This window comes from Chanodichthys erythropterus, chromosome 16 (genome assembly GCF_024489055.1).
Source record: "Chanodichthys erythropterus isolate Z2021 chromosome 16, ASM2448905v1, whole genome shotgun sequence".
NCBI lineage: Eukaryota > Metazoa > Chordata > Actinopteri > Cypriniformes > Xenocyprididae > Chanodichthys > Chanodichthys erythropterus.
Window position 1 is genome coordinate 38510802 of NC_090236.1, and position 22479 is coordinate 38533280.

At 36.9% G+C, this 22479-nt stretch overlaps 1 pseudogene; it reads right to left on the reverse strand.

Annotated features, from left to right (window-relative positions):
- The window catches only part of LOC137002568 (protein NLRC3-like), a 30533-nt pseudogene extending 21510 nt beyond the window's left edge, over nt 1–9023 (reverse strand).
- Between the last annotated feature and the right edge of the window lie 13456 nt (nt 9024–22479).

A 22479-nucleotide genomic window follows, 5' to 3' on the forward strand; every position in this document is an offset into this window, starting at 1 on the left:
CCTGGCCAGCTCGCGAGAGCAGTTGTGCGAACACAGGGACATGGTTTTAGCTCACCTCAGCCGGTTGGGTCTTCGGGTCAACTGGGATAAGAGCAAACTCGCCCCCGGGCAGAGGATCTCTTATCTCGGTCTCGAGCTAGACTCGGTTGCACGGACTGCGCGTCTCACCGAGGCGCGCGTCCAGTCGGTGTTGAACTGCCTGAGTTCGCTCAAGCGCAGGACAGCGGCTCCACTGAAAGATTTTCAGAGGCTCCTGGGGCATATGGCATCTGCAGCCGCGGTCACGCCGCTCGGATTGCTTCATATGAGACCGCTTCAACACTGGCTCCGCGGCCGGGTCCCGAGATGGGCGTGGCAGTGCGGCACGCTCCGTGTCCCCGTGACACCATGCTGCCGTCGCACCCTTGTCCGGTGGTCGGACCCTTCGTTCCTGCGGGCCGGAGTACCCCTCGAACAAGTGTCCAGGCATGCTGTGGTCTCCACAGATGCCTCTGCCACGGGATGGGGGGGCCACGTACAACGGGCATGCAGTGGCAGGTCTTTGGACGGGGTCTCAGCTGCATTGGCATATCAATTGCCTCGAGTTGCTAGCGGTACGTCTTGCGTTGGCCCGCTTCAAGAAGCTGTTGTCAGGCAAGCACGTTCTAGTCCGCTCAGACAGCACTGCGGCCGTTGCGTACATCAACCGTCAGGGTGGTCTACGCTCCCGTCGCATGTCGCAACTCGCCCGCCATCTCTTGTTGTGGAGTCAGAAGTATCTGAGGTCCCTTCGGGCCACTCATGTCCCAGGTGTGCTCAACCGTGCAGCCGACGAGCTGTCACGGCAGCCTCCACTTGCGGGCGAGTGGCGGCTCCACCCCCAGGCGGTTCAGCTGATTTGGCAGCATTTCGGCGAGGCTCAGGTAGACCTGTTTGCCTCCCCAGAAACTGCCCACTGCCAGTGGTTTTATTCCCTGACCGGCGGCACGCTCGGCACGGATGCCCTGGCACACAGCTGGCCCCCGGGTCTGCTCAAATATGCGTTTCCCCCAGTGAGCCTTCTCGCACAACTCCTGTGCAAGGTCAGGGAGGACGGGGAGCAGGTTCTGTTAGTGGCTCCATACTGGCCCACTCGGACCTGGTTCTCAGACCTCATCCTCCTCGCGACAGCCCCTCCCTGGCCGATTCCTCTGAGGAAGGACCTCCTGACTCAGAGACGGGGCACCCTGTGGCACCCGCGTCCCGATCTATGGAACCTCCACGTGTGGTCCCTGGACGGGATGCGGAGGTTCTGAGTGATCTCCCGCAAGCGGTTGTAGACACCTTCACTTCCGCTAGAGCTCCTTCCACTAGGAATCTCTATCCGTTGAAGTGGAACCTGTTCGTCGAATGGTGCGCCTCTCGCCGAGAGGACCCCCGATCATGTTCGGTCGGATCCGTGCTTTCCTTTCTGCAAGATGGGTTGGAGCGAAGGCTGTCTCCCTCCACCCTCTAGGTGCATGTTGCCGCTATTGCCGCACATCACCATGCAGTTGTAGGTAAGTCCCTGGGGAAACACGATCTGATAATGCATGCTTTTTAGGTCGACGAAACGTGCCTAGAATTCGGGCCCGGTGATTCTCACGTCGTCCTGAGACCCCGGCCTGGATACGTGCCCAAGGTTCCTACCACTCCCTTCAGAGATCAGGTAGTGAACCTGCAAGCGCTGCTCTCGGAGGAGGCAGACCCAGCCCTAGCTTTGCTCTGTCCCGTCCGCGCTCTGCGCGTTTACGTGGACAGAACGCGAAGCTTCAGGACCTCAGATCAGCTCTTCATCTGTTACGGAGGCCAGCAGAAGGGAAAGGCTGTCTCCAAGCAGAGGATGGCCCACTGGATAGTGGATGCCATCGCCTTGGCGTACGAATCCCAGGGCGTGCCTTGCCCGCTCGGGTTGAGAGCCCACTCCACCAGAGGGGTGGCCTCTTCCTGGGCGCTGGCTCATGGCGCCTCGCTGACAGATATCTGTAGAGCTGCGGGCTGGGCGACACCTAACACGTTCGCTAGGTTTTATAGCCTACGTGTAGAGCCGGTATCCTCACGTGTACTCGCATCCACTAGTCGGTAGACGTGTTGTACCCACTCTAAGTGTCGGCTTGCAATGCCATTCCCGCCACTGGCCGGATACGTGCATACTTCTCTCCAGTCGTGTTCCCCGCTTGGCGAACCCTGTCGAGTTCCTCCGCCTCCCCCTTCGGCTCGGACATTGCGGAGTGTCTGATGCCAGGCCTACATCCGTCGCTGACGCTGTCTGTTGGCTGGGGCCCATATGTCGTGACCCCTCTACGTGAGCGGTCCCATATGTGTATTTTCCACGGTTTAAAACTCCCTACGGGCCGAGTCCGTGTCTTTCCCTCAGCAGAGCCAGCTCTGCTGTCACCTGTCAGATGAGTCTCCCCCTAACCAGGTGGAGCCATCCCAGGGACTCCATATGCGTACTGCCCCCCCGGGCCAGTCCATGTGTGTATTTCCCACGTAAACTCCTCCCCCATTGGGTAGGTAGTGGTCTCCGCAGCGTCCCTTACGGGTTCGCTTCCCCAGTGTGTCTAGTTTACTTAGTGGGTAGTGGTTAGACAGCGGTAGACTCTCTCGGTGTAAGCTCGCCCCCTTCACCGCCAGCCGGTGCTATGGGCGGCTGAGCTTGCGCTGGGCACTGGAAGGGGTTTCGTAACTGTGGCGCTTTAGTTGGGATCCCAATTCGTCGGTCACTACTGACGTACGTCGAACGTGACCGACTGAAAGGGAACGTCTCGGTTACGTATGTAACCCTCGTTCCCTGAAGGAGGGAACGGAGACGTACGTCCCGTCGCCACAGTTTCTGTACCCTCACTGTAGTGCGGACACCAGTTGTCTCCTCAGCGAAAAACAGAGTGCGATTGCATCCGCTTCCTATTTATATACACCTGTCGGGGGCGGTGCGCATTATGCAAATATCGCACGCCAATTCCATTGGCTTGTTTTAGTTTACACGAAGATGATAGGGCTCTCTAAGCGATATCCCAATTCGTCGGTCACTACTGACGTACGTCTCCGTTCCCTCCTTCAGGGAACGAGGGTTACATACGTAACCGAGACGATTTGTGCATTTAACCTGAATCTCTTGAGATTCATGACGCCTGGAAGCAACTTCAATCTGTCTGACCTCATGTTCAGTATTGACCTGTTCACTGCCACCCTGAGTGATATAGAGATCTGTGTAGATGTTATTCAGAAGTATGGAGTCACCATGCTTCACCATTCCTTCAAACACACATTGATACTTCTTTAGGCCACATTTTAGCTGAGGATTGAAGATCAGCTCATCTAAACACAGGAACAAAAATAGATAATTTTAGTCTTAATTTATATTTTTTATAGATAGTCTATATTAATAAGTGTCAATCTGACAGATGGTCATGAGTCTCTGACCTTGTAGATCATCAGCAGCTTCATCTTGACTCATCTCTCTCAGGTAATGTAGTGTGAGATCAAGAGCTGCTGCTTTGATACTGCATCTATTCTCATTAAAGTCCTTCACTAAGTTTTCTGTGTTCTCATTTTGTAATATTTTCATAAACTTTTCCAGCTCTTTCTTCAGAAATGTGATTATTTTGCTCTCAAGATCCTACAAACAAAAGTAAGAAAAAAGACAAAATAACAATTTAAACCAAACTGTACATCTACAAGAGGAATACAATTAAATTTCTTTGTTCAATAACATATTGGTTTGCTGTAAATATTTATCATTTATGAAAATGTTTTTCCTACCAGGAAGATTCCCTTTAGATTGTCTTTTAAATTCTTGTTCCTGCGAGTCTGAACGTCAGAGTCTAACATCTCATCTTGAAGCCTGTAATCAAATAAATACAGTAAAATCCTGATTTTCGAGGCAAAATATTACAAAAAGAGAAAGAAAAAAAAGCATTAGCTGTGAATACTCTGATAAATACTTGATCTAAAATTATTTCATGATTGGTATTCACTGATACAACATTATAAAATTTATGCTACCTTAACTCAAACCGTATAATGATTGTAACAGAACATATTAATATAATAAGCATAACCACATGAAAGTAAAATGCTCAAGGCCGCAATTAATTCCTATAAACATTGAGGAATGAACTGAAAATGCTCGCTCTGCTCCAGCTCTGTTATGGATGCCTGTGCACATTTTACTTTCATTGTCAAATTAGCACCAATGAAAAACACAACAACAAAACAGTTCTATGACAAACTTAAATGGTCACTTTTAAATTTCACTTTGAAACCAAATCTTCCGTCATCATCATCTAACTGAACAAAATTATTTTTATTACTATAAAAAAAATCAAAACGACGGTGAAGTCAGTGCCGCGGTGGGCAAGTGTTGGTACCAGTGTTGCAGCTGAAGCCATAATGATTTTAGGCTGCCTAACACTAGAAGTCCCAGAGATTTGTAACCCTCCTTTAGCCAAGTGGATGCTAACTGGCTAGTCTTTTGGCTATCATTAGCATCAATTCATGTGTAAATATGGTCATTACCTGAGCAATCTGCAGGGGGGGGGGTGTGTGTGTGAATGGTTGCTGGTGGCTTGTTTGTATGTGTGGGGGAGGGAGGGCTGCTAAAAGCAGAGAACTTTATTGACCATGGGCCGGTTTCAGAAAGGAGGTTAAGTGAAAACTCTGAGTATGTTAACCCTGAAATGAGGGAGTGCAAGTGATGTTTAAAAAGTTAACTCACTCATTCACACTGCAAAAATGTTTTTTTATACTAAGTATTTTTTTTTATCCTATTTCAAGTTGTTTCCTGGGGGGATCTAAATTAAGTGCATTTTACTTAAGTAAAATGATCAATATCTGCCAATGTGGTAATAAAAATAATCTTAATGCAAACGGAAAGTGTTGGAGTGTCTACCCAGGTGAAAAAAAAAGTGCAGTAAAATACACTTTATTTTAGTACACTTTTACACTTCCATAATGTACAGTGCTCTATTTCCGTGCACTTATTTTGTACTTAATATACTAAAAGCTCTTCTTTAGTACTTCTTAAGATAATCTTAAGAACATCTAAGTGTGCTATTTTGAGACACCATGAATTTGAACTAAAATGTGCTTTTAACATACTATCTCTGTATAGAAAAATGTATTTAGTTACAACTTGTAGTACACTTGAACCCATCTTTCAAACACTTTTAAAAATGGACTTATGATATATTTCAAATATAAGATTAATATATAATGAATATATACAAAATGTATTTATAATATATTGCCAGGCAGTGCCAGGATTGTGAGTAATTGCTGGAATGTACTCACTCACTTTTTAATATTATTTGTAAATATGTGTACAAATGGTTGGTTTCTTTATTTTATTTTGTACTATTTTTATCAATAGATCTCAGCAACAAAGGAAAAAAAAAAACATGTGTGTTGATTTCTCCCTAAGATGGCAAAGTGAAACAAAAGTTTCCTTGAAGTGGCTCAGCATGGCCCCACATTGTTTACATAACAAAAGCAACTGTTCACAGCTGATTAAGGATATTAGCCTAAAGCCTTCCAGCCATTCGGCTGTCCTGCGGGTTTTATAGGTAGAAAAGCCAAATGGCTGCTCTCTGGGACTTCTAGTGCTAAACACGTTATAACATATTGCACATCCTATTTCTATATTCTATAATTAAATCAACTGATCGAGTATTTGAAAATTGTGACACATCCTAACAGTAATGTGTGACCAAAAAATAGAAACATGAAACCTTTTATTAGATGATGGTTTTTCCCCACTGAAGTTTGGTCCTGTACCTTCTTTTGACCAATCACTCTTCAGAGACACAGAGCTGGACACATGTGATCCTGATCTTACACTAATGCCACAAAGAACAGAGAGAAACACTTTAGTAAAGGAGGTTCAACTGTGTCTGAAACACATCCGTGTCTTTATCTAATCCTCCACAGAAATGCACACACTCACACAATTTACAGTTTTATAGTTAATGTTAATTTTATTTTACTGGCTCACATTGGTTTAATGATTTCGTTAAGCTACATGAGTGAGATTAAATATGTTTATGATTTAAAAAAAAAAAATGCTTGACTCTGATTTAAGAGAACATGTCAAGTTTTATTTTTCATTAACAGAAATGGAGAGCAGAAATGTCTGTGTGACAGTTTTTGTTAGCATACTTCAGTTAAATTTAGTGTATAGTTGTTTCCTAATGTCTGTCAATAATTTCATGATCTAAAAATCAAAGTCATGTATTTGGATTAATTCAGTGTGGTCGTTTCTAGAAGGTGATTTACATTTAAAAATGAAGTTGTTCAAAGAATATGCACATTTAAAACAATTCTTAAAGTTTTGTTATTCACAGGGAAAAACAAACTCCAGAAGAGTTAAAAATGATGGTGTGAAACAGACACAGTGTTACCTGTGTTTCTCTGAGAGACTCATCTTAGAGAGAGAGTCCTTTCCTCGCTCCTCTGATCAGCACTGGTTTGAGAAAACAATCAATCGTTCAGCAGGACCTGGAAATGACAAAATTTTACAGAGATGAACAACATGAAATTATGAAGAATGGTGAGTTAGACACAACAGAGAAAACAATGAATAAAATAAAGTGAGTTACAAATATATTGACATGTAAAATAACTGAATGATTAATAATTTCAGATTGTTTAATGAGTTTAACTGACTCATGACTCTAAATATGAATTCACTGGAGAAATGTACACTGTGCTGGAAAACTGAACACAATCTACTATATTCTCTATTTCAGTTTAATATCATTTTACAATCATATTTACTAAACTTTATTAATTGTTGAATTCTTTGTCATTTAATCATTACTTCAAGTTCACAGTAATGGTTGAATTCACTTTAAAATAACTAATTTGAGTAAAAGTCTGAATTATAATGAACAGTATAATTGGGTCACTCTGTTATGCAGTGACTTTTACTGTCTCAATGATTTATTTACTCATATTATTTCTAAAATGACTCACTTATTTTTAAGAAATTGCTTAAATTGTATATTTAGGTCTTCTTTATCACTTAAACAGAGATAATAGATTTTTTTAAAACTATTTTTTAGAATTTTCCTCAATAACCGTGTCCCTGAAGTCATATTCCACCCTGTTAGCATGTACTTTTTACCCTTAAAGTTCCACCCTGTTAGTCTATATTTTGGAGAATGTTTGTCCTATCAAAAAAATTGTAAAAACATATCGGACATAGTTATAAAAGTTCTGTTTATCTGTAGAAGGTTAGCTAGCTTAATGTTGATCACTCAAAGAGCTATGGCTAACTTCGCTCAAATTTTTCAATTTTTGGAAATTCTAATAGAATAAATAGTATTTCATGTAAATAGCAAATTCTATACATATGTATATATTATATTATATAAGTGATTTTTTTTTTAATTTTAACATTAAAATTGTAATAATAACATAAAGATACTGAATAATGAAAATAAACTGCACAGTTCTTTATAGAACTTTATAAAAAAGGCTCTATTCAGCACCAAAAAGGGTTCTACTATTGTTACAAGCCAAAGACCCTAATTTGGTACCATTTAGAACAATTTTTCTTAAGTTATTTTTAAAGTCTAATAAATGTTGAAATTGATCACAGTTATACTGTAATGTGAATATAATGTAAAAAATATAAATTTCAATATTTTCATAGAAACATCAGTACCAGTATTAGTATCAGTGATACTGGCCTTCATTTATACAAAAAAAAAAAAAAAATTAAAAATTAAAAAAAGAGATGCAATTAAACACATATTTAAAATTTACTGTTGTTATTCAAAAAAGGGCATTCTCTAGTCATCTGAGTAGATAATTGTTTTGCCACCATGATTGATTGTGATAAGGAACCACATAGCTATTTTTTGTGTCCCTCCCCCAAAGGAAATCTTGATTTTTTTTTTTTTTTTTTGTAATTGTTTTGAAACAATATTATGTGCAGTTCCACACATTAAAGATGGCAAACATTGCAGGACAATGACAGAAAGCTCATCCACCTGTTAACACTGGCGTTCCACCCTGTTATGCTCCTTTCCACCCTGTTAGACAAGTAATTTTAAGTAATAATTTGACAGCAACGTTAAATATTTGGCATACTTTTGTCTTATTTTGTGAGGTGGGGAGCACTAACAGCATATGTTTTTGAGCAAAAAAAAAAGAAGATTATTTACCATCCTATTGGCAAAAAATGGGCACAAAAAAGTACCTATTCTTAATAATCAAGACATATTCTATTCATCAATAATTGTTTTGTTATTGTTTCAAGAATAAAAAATACTAAGATGGCAAAAGGGACATATACTATCCAAGAAAAGCTCATTATTGTTTAACATTTACATTATTAAAGTGTTGTGATGATGACTATGTATATGTCCCTAACAGGGTGGAATATTTTCATGGCCAGCATCTGAACAATCTACCTATAATTATTATTTTTTGAGTCCCTGAGCTTGACCAATATGTATTCCTAATAAATAAACATGTCAATATTTTGGTAGAATGCTAAAAACATGAAAATCAAACCAACACTTATGAAGCCAAAATGTTAATACCAGGAATGACCCAATTAACAGTCTAAATAACAGTATGAACACTGAAGAACTACTAATCATAATGGCTATATATGAACTGAAATATTCAATTTCAGGGCAATTTAATAATTGCCCTTTGACAAATAATAATAATAATAATAATAATAATAATGATAAAAAACACATTCACGTTAGGTTTCATCTAGGCCTACCTGTTTACTGTAAATCTTTGGTTCAAAATTACTTTCGATTTCGCATCACAAAACAGCCTAAAACTGAAGAGAAAATGAGAGAAAACCTTTAGAATGATACTCGTTTTCAATAACTCTTTCTCAGTAACTCTTTCTTCATGTTTTAACATCTGTGGTCTTCAAAAGATTGTCATTTCTGGAAGATTCTTCGTCTGTTCGGATATCAACAGGTGTTATGGATCATAGCTGGGAACATGCGCGTGCACGCAGAGGGGCGAAATCCAAACGGAAGGGAACATCCCAGTGCTCCACTCCCTTCAAAGAGCAGAGTCCTTGAAGTGGACTTTGGAGGGAGCAGGGCTCTTGTGTGCCATTATGTAGCCGAAGGGAGCAATGAAAGACAACGTAATTTCTTCATTATCTTCAGCTGGGATGTTCCCATGACAACGCAGCACGGTGTCCATCAGCTGATTAGTTCTTACGTCAAAAATTTCGTTTAAACATATTGCTTAAACATAGCTGTCGCAGATAAATTTATATTTAAAATATGTTAGGCCTATATATATATATATATATATATATATATATATATATATATATATATATATATATATATATATATATATAATGTGTGTGTGTGTGTGTGTGTGTGAGTGAGTGTATTTCTCTGTTCTCCACTTTAAAACTTGCCGTCTCATTGGACACAGGACACTGCATTACTCAACACATTTCTAACCTATGAAACTTGTTTAAACATAACATGACAAAAATATGTAAATATATCACGAAAAAAAAAAAAAAACAAAAAAAAAAACGCATGTTTCCCCAATATACTGTTATGCATAATAAAGAACTTTGATTTCGCATTAGGCTGGTTTGAGATGCGCCTAGCCTCGCCTAAAATTCAGCCGAGAGTAGGCTGCTGCAGTGAGGAGAGGAGTGAAAAAGTGCAGGCAAGACGGACAGTTCTCTGTTCTCATAGTGCAGGGGTGTCCAAACTACGGCCCGGCCATGAATTTTAAGCGGCCCGCAGCTTGTCTATTAAAATATATTATGTGTGGCCCGCCATGCATAATTTACAAATCGTGCAGTTTCACAATGTCAACACAGGGCGGCAGTACTAGATTTTAGGCAAGGGAAACATTAACGCACCAAAAGCGGAACGAAACAGCACTGCTTGTGCGCACCGCGCGACTCACGAGCTCACAAATGTGTTTACTTGCTGAGCGTCTCGATCACACGACCACTAAACAGCCGGCGAGAATAAGTGTTCAAGTTCGGCGTAGATCAGATTTAATAACTGATTTAATTCAGTTTAAAGCCAGTTGAAACAGCGCTGACTGAATCAACAACACTAACGGGGAAATCAGGAGAAACATTGATTGAGCCGATCCAGTTAGAATACTTCAACCAACAATTCACCAACGTGAATTTTATCATGGATTTACTGAGGTAACACTAACTGACTGTAACTGTGGTATATTGTCATAAATGTAGGATAATATCTTATTTTATTTCATTTTTAATGTAGACTTGTATTAAATGCCAATAAGGCCACACTATTTTTGTCATAAACTTGGTTTTGTGCATTCGTATTTATATTAAATGTGTTTGTAGACTAAATACCTTAAAGTCATTCTAGATACAATATTTGTACTTTTTACCATGTAGTAAAGTTCCATGTGTGGTTTTACCTGCGGTGATCTAATTAGAGTACTTTTAATTTAAATAAGAATAGAGTTCTAACTCAGTAATATAATATTTAAATTTCACCCTTTAAAAACGAGGTTAAGTTTTATAGATATTGTTTGTGTATTAAATTTGCACCTGTGTCCTGTCTCAAACTACTCTTCTGTCAGCTCAAGCTTTTGTCAAATCTATGTTTTCAAGAAACAAAACATGTAGGCCTAACACACACACACACACACACACACACACTATATATATATATATATATATGTGTGTGTGTGTTCACAACATCGAATCTGGCCCCGCTGTGTTGCTGATTTAAGCCGTTTTAGCATTAAATACTCCTTCCCGTACTAGTCATAAATCAATTTTGACTAGTCATAATTCCAGTTCCAGATATCTCTTCTGCAATTTTGACTCGTCGTAATTGCAATTAAGATATGATGTTATTGTAACTAGTCATTATATGCATTGAATCTACAATGTTAATTTGACTAGTCGTAATATACATTACAGATGTCTACAATGCTTTTATGACTAGTCATATTCTTCCATTGACTTCAATTGGAAAATATTTTCAGATATCTACAAATGAGTTTTGACTAGTAGAAATTGTAATTAGGCTAAATATATCTCCAATTTGATTATGACTAGACTAAACCCAGTTAGAGAGATTTCTAATTTAATCGACACTAGTGTAAATTATAATTTGAGATCTCTAACTGGGTTTTGTAGTCATAATCAAATTGGAGATATATTTAATTCATCGTTTTTTTAAGATATCCAAAAACACATATGTAGATATCTTTAAGTAATTTATTACTAGTCAAATTACAGATATCTATGTAGATATTTTGAACTGGATTTTTGACTAGGCAAAACTTAATTAGAGATATCTTGAATTGGAATTCGCCCTAGTCAAAACTCATTTAAAGATATCTTCAATTTAATTATAGATATCTCAGTCTAGGAGGATCTTTCTTTGGAGATATCTGCATTCAGCTTTGTGACTAGGAAGAATTTCAGTGTAGATATCTTGAATGCACCTTCTGACTAGTCGAAATAATTTTATAGATATCTTAATTGTGTACTCAAACCACCCCTTTGCTAAGCCCCGCCTTTTCTAACCATATTGTCTTCGAGGAGCGAGCCAAAAAATCTCAGAACGGCCTGACCTGGTCTTCATGTAATAAAATTACTGTAAAAGAAACTGTGTATGTTATTAACACTGGAATAGTAACTGCATTATTTGCAAATCACAGGCTTGTTTTGCGTTGTCAATGAACCGTTTTCTAAGGTAATATAGTTGTCAGAGATAGCACCGGAATCATACTATCTCATTAGCCCCATAATAATTTACGTTTATGTTTTCAATTTTGTCGTAATGTTGATAAATTGTAATATCAAAGTGATATATCAGGAAGAAGTTATCTGGTGTAGGCTATTTTTTAGATTTTAAATGTTTAGGGAGGCGGGAAGGAACTCTGGGTGGTGCTGAGGAAATTTAGTTTCACGTCACGCAACAGCGGATTTGACTAGGAGCAAGTACAATTCAGATATCTTAAAATATAATTGTGACTAGTCGAAACGAATAAGAGATATCTCTAATTACCTTTGCGGATAAATGACGTTTCTTTTAAAGATATAAAGTGACATCATTACAGATATCTTAAATGGAGTTTTGACTAGTCAAAATATATTACAGATATCTCAAATCGTATTTCTTACTAGTGCAATTATAATTGCAAATATCTCTAATTGTCATTCTGACTAGTCGAATTATAATTATCACTCATCAAAAACCAATTGTTACTATCTTTAAATATATTTATAGATAGTCAGAACAAAGGTTTAAATGTTAAAATGGCTTTCCATACCCTGGAGTCATATGGATTTTTTTTTTTTAATGGATGGATGCATTATTTTGTCTTCAAAACGCGACATTCATAAACATTATAAAGCTTTTAAATATATCTCAGGTTGTGTTCATCAGAAAGAAGAAAGTCATATACACCTAGGATGGCTTGAGGGTGAGTAAATTATGTGATCATTTTCATTTTTGGGTGAACTATCCCTTTGAGTACAACTGTAAGTATTATCTTTTCAACATCAGTGTATCATATTGTGCTTGAGTGCTGCAGGGTTCGACAGTGCGAGCTTTCACTCACATTTGCGACTAAAAATAGATGTGTTGCTAACTGTATTTAAGAGCATGAGTGCGTTAAAACTTCTTAAATATCTTAAATGGTATAGCAAACATTGTAGAATTTTAAGAGGTTTTCATTTTGGTTATGGAAAAACAGTCATACAGACTAATATGATTATTAAACTTTAAAAGGCGATTATTTAATTAGATAAATGACACTGATGAGAAGCGCATGACAGAAGGAGCGAAGGAGACGCGCTGAATTAAAATGCACATTCACTCTCTGACAGCAGAGGGCGCTGATGGAACAGCAGAAATGTAACTAGTGAAATTGAGCTAATGCATGTTGTACCAAAGTGTATTCAGTTGAGTTATTTTTACGTCTAATAGTATTGGCGCTCACTCAGCTGAATTGTGTTTCTGTTTCACAAAGTATTTTAGTTGTTTTACGAGGAAAACTGAGTTGGCGTTGAACAGTTGTATTCTTATTAATTAATGTTATCAGAGAATAATAACTACTGTATCAAGCTATTGCTCATTATGTTAGCCTACTTATTGCATTGACTAGTGAACTAATGGGACCTTATTGTAAAGTGTTTCTTATTGTTCTTTATGGTTCTTTTGCACTTTAATCTGTTTAAAACATGTTTTGCTTTATGCATTTTTTGTGTATTATTTTATTGTATATTTAAATGTTCAGAGGTTTTTTTTTTTATCATAAGAAAAAAAGTTATTAAACCTGTTTCGAGGACAACACTTTATTCTAACCTAATTCAATACATGAGACTATATAATCTACCATGACAAAAGCTTCATTATAGTTAAATGGAAATTTGATACCGTCACATGCTTATATAGAGTTTAAAGTAGGACTAATTACATAATTATTAAAATCACTTTGAAGCAGATTAAAAACCTTATGTACTTTTTGCATTCTCGTTATAATGTGTTATTAGGCTAAAATACATTTTAAAAATTGGCATTGTGCCCCTAAAATTTTTGATGCACTCCTAAACTTTTCAACTTATGTGCTCCTTGGGAAAATAGTAAATGCCAGACCCTGTGCTGTCATGTGTTCTAATCACAAATACAACAGACTTAGATTGAGTTAAAATTAGCAGTAGTCTTTATAAAGCAAAAACATGAATTGCAAAATCCTTTACGTTTTTATTAACAAAGTCATAATTGATATATAACTCTGTACCACAACATTACTTTCATATTCCTCCAAGAAACAAAAAACAAAAAAAAAAAAAAATATATATATATATATATATATATATATATAATATAATATATATATATATATAATTTTTTTTTTTTTTTTGGTGGCATGTTTGTTTTATAATATTGGACAATCAATCAATACACACAAAAAAACTTTCAAAACAAATTATTTCCATTTGCATTCATTAACATAACCATAACTTTTAACTTATGTGGTGACTCTTGTTTCTGTGATCAAGTGTCATAAGTCGCATATTTAGAAGAAATGAGTAAGAGCTACTCTTGGTTGATGGGGACAATGTGGATGAAGCTGCTTTAACTATTTCAGTCTGTCCAAACTTCAAATAGGAGGGCAGTTCTGAATGAATGACAATACTCAGCAGCTGATAATGTGTCATCCTGGAAGAAGAATCATCAAGTTCCTAACAAGTTCCTCCTCTTTCTTATTTGGACAGACTGCTGGTGGGCTGAAGATGTCGTCTTTCTTATTTGGCGGAATCTAAAGGTTATTGATAATTCAAATGTTTGACCTGATATCAGGCCGTGTGCATGTCACGTTAGAATGACACCATGTCTGAACTTCAAAACAATCATTACAGTGACAATGCTTTAAACACTGATGATGATCACCCGATCTGCTCGGAAAACAGAACTGAAAATAAAAAGAAAGAAGTGGGATACTCCATGTAGTTTTCTCTACAGTCCTCCCAGCTGTGGGACAAAAAATGTCTTCTCACCGCTATAATTTTTTGCTTCTATAGTGGCATTGGATTGTAATGTCACTTTGTTTCCAAGGTCATCAATAATGTCGACAGTCAGGTAAATCTGATACTCTCCCTGGAAAGTAAAATCGCAAAATCTGTTTAACGATAAGATTATAGCATTGAATCTTATTTTTATTTTGTATTATTATTATTTATATAGTATAATACATACACAACACATTTAATTTCTGAAGAATCAAATTAAGATAATACATCGCATTTAAATCGGAGTCGATAAAGCATAATGTTGACTGCTCACCTCAGGACCATTAAACTTTTTCATGTACACTGGAAAAGTCTCATGAAGTGTTTCTGAAACAGGGAAGCAATCTCACTGATATCCAGCTGCATTACCACAATAAGATACTGCAGTAAACACATTCAAACATGTTGTTCCTCCTTTGGTGATGTAACAGATTTTGAAATCCTCACAAGGAACAGATGGCTGTATGTGCTCCAACCACAGCTGACCTTTGTAGTGAACACTACCATGAAAACCAAACTGACTGATTGTGAACACTGAAAAACAAAACAAAAACGAACTTTTACTATTGTTAGTTTCACTCAAAACCACCATTTACCTGAGTTGTTTCTACTAAAAATGAGTATTGTCAGTTTTACGTAATTAGTGTTTGTTCCGTCAACTCAACATTACTGTGTGAAACACACTGGGCACTAAATAACTGTTGTCCATAGTTCCTGCATGCTTTGCAACTAACTGCATTAGGAGAGTAAATTTAGGGATTAAAGTGTTATTTTACAGTAAAGGGAAAGATGTTGTTAGTTTATGTTAGTGTTAATGTTCAGTCATGTTGGACATTTACAGGAGTTTCTGTAATGTTTTTGTATTTTGTGGCTACCATTATGCAGAAGAGTGTCGCCTGTGTTTAGGCTGTGAGCCTCATGTACATGTTTATAGGATGAAATTCCTGCTGTCAAATAAACTGATTGTTCAATAAGGGTATTCTTTTGAGTGCATTTTATAGAGCAAATAGATAATTTAATAAAGTAAATTAAGTCAATAAATGTGTTCAACTTATAAATTCAACATTTATAAATGTAAAGTCCACCTGGAGTCAATAATTGTATCCCATAAAACTCATCTTTAATCACCAAAAGGACATATTTAAACATTTCTTCATGCCTTAAAATAGCTAGAATGTAACTCTACACCCTTGCCTCATTTAATATATGTGGATCAATGAATATGCAAATTAGCCCCGCCTCCACAGCTGCCTTCTAAAATCCTTAGAAATGCTTTGAACATCAGTAGAGAAAGGATTATAGTTTATCATAACATTGTAACATGATATACATAATTCACCTGATATTGCCAAATGTACCTGATTTTTCATATCAATAGAAAAATATCTGGGTTTCTCTTGAGACTCCTTGCTTTGCAGCATAATTAATTATATGCTAAAGCCCGCCCAACATTGACACGATTGGTTACAACATGTTTTTCATGTAGAGAACAAGAGCAGACTGTCTTTGGTTCACTGCAGTTTTAAGAAGAAAATACTCAGAAATGGTGTTGACTGATGGATTTGCACATGGTTTGTCTTAAAGCACATTAAAAACACCACATAGACATATAAACAACATTAAAAACTTGATTTTCACCACAGCTATTTAATTATAGAGAGTAAATTAAACAGGAGGTTGTTCCATATTATGTAATATAATCAACACAAATCTTTTATAAACTTACTTGGGATTACTGTATAAGTTACAGTGAACAAATTCACTCCTAGAGAGCAGGGGGAAGCAGTCATTGACAGGTAATACAACGGTCCTGATTAAAGAGAGAGCATTGAAATAATGAAAAGACATCTCAAATACTGAATGTTGTAATATCATATTTTGTATATTAATAATATGTGGGTTTCAAATGATATTTTTGTATAAACTATGCCATTAGTTTTTCAATCAGTAAGAAATATGATATTATATTATTCAGAAAGGACACATCAAATTAATAAAGTGACATTAAAGACATTCAAAATGTTCTTTTATTATATGAATTTCTATTTCTTTTGAACTTTCTATTCATCAAAGAACAGATTATGGTTTCCACAAAAATATGAAGCAGCACAACTGTTTTCAACTTTGATAATAATAAGAAATGTTTCTTGAGCATCAAATCATCATATCAGAAAGATTTCTGAAGGATCATGTGACACTGAAGACTGGAGGAATGATGCTGAATATGTATCTTTGCATTTTACATTTTACAATTTTTTACAATTATTTTAAATTGTAATATGTCACAATATTGATTTTACTGTATTTTTGATCAAAACAACAGTCTTGGTGATCGTGTGTCTTAAAAGGTTAAAAAACATACACATGTACTGTATGTGTGTGTATATGTGAGTTTTGTGTATGTGTTTTTTATAAAGTATTTGACATTCCACTCACCATCAAAGGTGTACCAGACACTAAGATGATCTGAGGAACATAATAATCTTCTCTCTGCTCTCACAGATGACAGACAAGATAAAGCAATAAACCAGAGGAAAGTTGAAGAGCACAAAAGCACCATATCTGTTTCCTTCATCAACAACACCAGTGGAGAAACTCTGACAGAATGGATATGAACAAGTTTGAAAGCTGGAATTTAAACAGAACAACATTCAAACTAACCATTCTCTAAAATCAGTTCTTGCTTTTAACAATGCTCTGTATTGATGTAAAACACATTTGGTTTGAAAGCCGCCACAGGTTTACTGTTAAGTGCCAGTGGTTATGTGAACAGAGAACTGAAATGAATGAAAGAGATGAAATCATGAAACATGCAGGAATTCAGTGGATCATATGTGACTTTATTTAGTTTTATACGTATTGTATGGCAACACACTGCTGGAACAGTCAAAACTTCTAAAACAAGAATGTGTTCTCATTACTGATCTGTATTAATGCGCCGCTGAAACACTGTACTGTGACTGTGAGGGATGCAGTAAAAGATTAATATGTTCACCTCCTTTGATGATGTCACATATTTTCAGATGTTCACAAGAAACTTCTGGCTGAACGTGATCAAACCGCAGCTGACCTTCGTTGTAAAGAAGAGCATGACACCCCATACGTGTGGTGCTGAACACTGAATGACAAAACAAGAAACATAAATGATTAATAAATGAAATAAAAAATCTAACTTTTTTATTATTATTATTAAATTATTACTATAAATATTAAACAGGATAAGTAGTGAATAGTGAAGTTTAATGTAATATTGCATAATGTAATCAATACAGAGCATTCAACTTTTATAAACTTACTTGGAATTACTGTATATGTTAAACTGTACAAAGTCATCCAGTCACTGACAGGAGAAGAAGAGCAAACCAAATGTCTCTCCGCTGAGGACATACAAGACAATGCCACAAAATGACAAAGAAAAGCTGAAAGGTACAGAAGCACCATTGCTGTTCTCCTTTAATGAAACAAACCAGAGGCAAAATCTCTCTTTAATGGTTTCGTATCATATGTGTATCAGTCTTCAAATCATGATCTAATAACAACAGGACACAATGAACTGCATTACTGTAAAACTTCTCTTTTGCCCTGAACCGTAAATCAGGGTTTTTCTCTCCCAGTACCTGTATTTATGTGAACAAAGAAGTGCTGGTAAACAGAAAGCAGTGAATTCAAAGGGTTTGTGAATTTAAATGGCATTTATTTACACTTTCACAGATGTTTCTGCCTCACAACATACAGTACTAAAATCATATCATGACTTTCCTCAAGTGTCCAGACTAAGACAATTTCTTAATATTATTAAAAAAATAAATAAATAAATATAACATCTCTCCTAAGTCACACACCACAGAAAAGGTTATAAAATAAGAAATAAAATATAATATATTTAACAAGGTTTATACTTAAAACATGAACAGTCTTAATTAATTTAGTGAATTTTGCTGTCAGGTGTGCTAATGTTCAAAAGTTTGGGGTCAGTAAGTTTTTTAAATGTTTTTGAAAGAAATCTCTTATGCTCACCAAAGCTGCATTTATTTGACCAAAAATACAGTAAAAGCATTTTGGTTTCTAACGTAACCTTGGTTCCCTGAGATGGACGGGAATAAGACATTGTACAGTTGCTGACACTGTGGGGAAAGTCTGGGGAAAGCCTGATTGAATCACGTACAGACCAATGGCATCTTAGCGTGCCAAAATGGGCGGGTCCATATAAGCTGCTGCTGAGTGACATTTCATCTTTTGACTGAGGAAAGTGGGCTAGTGACTGCTAAAGGTCCTGATATACTCATGGTGAAGTTCTTTTTCGTTCTTTGCCTGGGGGTAAAAATGAAGTTCGACTGTAAAAATTAATGACTGTTATCCAACATCCAACACCGCCCACATTACTGAGAGCAGCATTTAGATGAATATGAAAAAATGTGCTGTGCTTTCCTCTCAATAACGAAATAAACACACAACAAAAATGAGAAAACAGTAAGACTTTTTATAAAGAAAGCTTAAGAAAAGCATCTGATCATGCCAACATGGATCTGTTTGCACCAGCTCTGCAGTTCAGTACTCCAGTAAAGTCACGTCACGTTATTTATAGTGCTTTATACAATAGACATTTTAAACCCAAAGCTTTACAGTATTAAACATGAAAAACAGTGTCAGTGTTCTTCATAAGTACAACTTCATTTTCCACTATAAAGTGACTCTCCAGTGTGTTCAGCGAACGTCTGACCTCGACAGACTCAGAAGAAATGAAGCAGAGAAGAAAGAGGGCGGAGCCTCAGCACACACCTAACAATTACATAATCAACATTGACCAATGGGAGTCCGAAGGTGTTTACCAGCCAGAGCAAACTCTGAAACTTTCTAGAAAGTTCACTTTGGCAAGCCATTTCAAACTCCTGAAATGAACACAAAACAAATTTAGTTTTGGCCCGATTTTGTTCGAAATGATGTCATATCAGTTCATTCTTAGATTTCGCTTGAAGTATATCAGGGCCTTGAAGGTTTAGTCCACCCAAAACTGAAAATCACCCCATGATTTACTCACCCTCAAGCCATCCTAGGAGTCTATGATTTTCTTCTTTCAGACAAATTCAGAGTTATATTAAATAATGTCCTGCTCTTCCAAGCTTTATAATCACAGAGGATGAGATTTTGAAGCCCAAAAAAGTGCAACTATCCATCAAGATAACCACACGGGTCCAGGGGGTTAATAAAGGCTTTCTGAAGCAAAGCAATGCATTTTTATAAGAAAAACATCCATATTTAAAACTTTAAAAACTAAAATAATTAGCTTCTGACAGACGGCCGTACGCATCGATTTACGGTGAAAGAGTGAACTCTGACCTGACGTGTGACATAATGACGAATGTTGAAATGCAGAGGAGAGAGAAAAACAAAACACCGGTCATGAATTAGAAGTCTAAAATGAGAATTTTTAAACAGAAATGTTGGGAGATTTGGATATAAAAGAAATGAGGAGCTTGAGTTTGTTGCCCAGCCCTGTTTGTTTGAACCGTGACGTCTAAGCTTACGATATTCCTACATCACATCAGAGGGTTTTTTCAGATTTTTCTTTATTTCTTTTAGAAATCTTTGTAACATTATAAATGCTTTATGGCTCGTCCTTTCTCAATAAAAGTATTAATTTCTTAAAATCAAAAAATCTTAAGCCCCTTTCACACAGAGCATTGCATTACATGTATCCTAATGTCACGTGTCTTTACGGGATCTTTACAGGATGTGTGTGAACGCACAGATGCCAGAAAATCACTGACAGTGCGAATGAACCAAAATCAAATGATTCTAGGACAAATCTTGAGACACATTATCCGTGGATTTTCCAGAATCTCTGTGTGAAAGGGGCTTTATTGAACAAACTTTTGAATGGTTTTATACATTTCTCTTGTCTTTCCTGTCTTACTGTTTAACAGGCTTTTCTTGTTCTACAACCCTCCTCGAAACATTGAGACCTGTTCACTGTCTAATACAAGAACTCCAGAGCAAACATTACAGTGACACTCTCATGCATTAACCTGTCGATCGCTGGATCTGCTCAGAAAACAAAACAGAAAATACAGAATGAATTATGACAACAACAACAACAAAAAAAGAGTAAAAGAAAGAAGCTGGATACTCATGTAGTTTACTCTACAGTCCTCCCAGCAGTGGAAAAATATTCTTATTGCCAACATTTTTTGCTTCTATAGTGACATTGAATTGTAATGTCACTTTGTTTCCAAGGTCATCAATAATGTTCACAGTCATGTAAACCTGATATTCTCCCTGGAAAATAAAATAGAAATCTGTTTAACTATAAGATTAAAGCTTTTAATTGTATTTCTTTTTTATATTATTATTTACAACAAATCAAATTGTGTATTTTTACAAAATACAATTAAGTTGGTCAGTGAAAACACTGGAAATATTTTCTTTGTACTTTTGTCAGTTAAATAAAGTTTAAAGATAATTAACAAATCACAGATTCGTGATTGTATTGCATTTCACACAATGTCCCAACTTTTCTGGAAATGGGGTTGTGTATAATATAATATATAGTATATATTTTTTAATACATCTAATTTCTAAAGGATCCTATTAAAATAATACAGTGCATTTAAGATAAAGCATAAAGTTGACTGCTCACCTCAGGGCCATTAAAGTTTTTCACGTAAAATGGAACAGTTTCATGAAGTGTTTCTGAAACAGGGAAGCAATCTCACTGATATCCTGCATCACTACAAGATACTGCAGTAAACATATTCAAACATGTTGTACCTCCTTTGATGATGTAACATATTTTGCAGTCCTCACAAGGAACATAAGGCTGTGTGTGCTCCAACCACAGCTGACCTTTGTAGTAAAAACTACAATGAAAACCAATACGATTGATTGTGAACACTGAAAAACAAAACAAGGCCAGGTCATCAGCTCACATCAAAGTTTTTAAGCTAAATCAATTAAATTATAAAGATTATATTAAACGGGGACTGTTCCATATTATATATAATCAACATAAATATTTAATTAACTTACTTGGGATTACTGTATAAGTTATAGTGTACAAAGACACTCCTTGAGAGCAGGGGGAAGCAGTCATTGACAGGTAATACAACGGTCCTGATTAAAGAGAGAGCATTGAAATAATGAAAAGACACCTCAGATACTGAATGTTGTAATATCTGCTTTTATTACTAATGAGTGGGTTCCCTATCTGTCAGTCACTATGACGTTATGTCGACTGACAAATGGGTCTCTCTTGGATGCCCCAATCGCCTCTGAGGTGTAGAAAAACGACCAATTGAATTTGCCAAGCCACTGACTAGAGTTTTGCTTCAGAGCGAGTGGTTGTTTTGTGAATGAAGCGATCACTCTTCCAGTTCGGCTCTAAAGAAGTTAGCTGAAGCTCTCTTTCTGGTGATTGTCTGCAGGGCCGGCGCAAACTCAACTGCCGTTCACTCTCACAATTAAACACGATCTTTGAAATGCATGTGAAAGACTGGAGGTTTTTGTATATTGATAAACTTGCACTAAAATAAAAGTATGCATTTGGATATTATTATTTTTTTCATTCTGCAACGTAAAAAAAAAAAAAAAAAAAAAAAAAAATCAGCACACAACCACTAACTACAAATGCAAACTCTGTATTATATATTAAGAATATCTCCCGGAAGATTCATGTGAATTCCAGGTGGGCCACTGGTAAATTGGTCCGGCAATAGCCTACCACTTTGACAAAAAGACAGTTTTACCTTACTGGCACATCTGGACTTGGTTATTGAACCTGATGCTCCTCATGACAGCCTCTTCCAGGTGGATTTCCCTGAGGAAGGACCATCTTTTTTCAGGAATGAGGAACCATATGGCACCCGCTTCCAGATCTCTGGAATCTTCTAAATTGGTTTCTGGATGGGACACAGAGGACTGGTGGTGGTAGACACTATCACTCAAGCCAGAGC